The sequence below is a fragment of the Orycteropus afer genome, unplaced genomic scaffold, assembly GCF_000298275.1.
Source record: "Orycteropus afer afer isolate SDZICR_OR568_19922 unplaced genomic scaffold, OryAfe1.0 scaffold00080, whole genome shotgun sequence".
In the NCBI taxonomy this organism is placed as follows: domain Eukaryota; kingdom Metazoa; phylum Chordata; class Mammalia; order Tubulidentata; family Orycteropodidae; genus Orycteropus; species Orycteropus afer.
Window position 1 is genome coordinate 697,012 of NW_006921667.1, and position 603 is coordinate 697,614.

Sequence of the window (603 nt, forward strand, 5' to 3'; positions counted from 1 at the left end):
TGTCCATCTGTCCATGCACTCCTTCCCCCTGAGCTGTTTCCCTGTGCCTGAGCAGCCCTTCTTTTTCTCATGTTTATTCTCACTGAGGAGTGATCTACCTCAGGTAAATGCTCAACTGATATGACTGACTATTGTTTGGCTGGAAGCCACAGGTGTGCACACAGGTGGTTCCACCAGGCTCCCTTGGGCCAGCAAACCTGTTCCCTGATTTTTTTTTTTTCTCCCAAATGATTTTGAGTTTTGTTCCACATTGTTCTCATTGTTTATCCAGGATCTCCTACAAAGATCCTTCTCCAAGTGGTCGACAGTAGTAGCCAAGCACCATCTATTGCTTCTGGTCTCATAGTTGTATAGGCTGTAGATCAGATGGTTTATCAGACACTAGGAATAATCGTTTCCATGAATTTTTGGTTTGCTTCATTCTTCTTGGATCTGGATTAGGAGAGACCCATCATTGCATCTAGATGGCAGCTTGCAAGCTTTTAAGATCTCCTTTGCTACTCACCATAGTAGGAGGTGGAACAATGTTTTGTGTAGTATGTTATGCCAATTGAGCTTGATGTCCTCTGTGACTATGGTCCCGAGCCCACAGGTTCAACTACT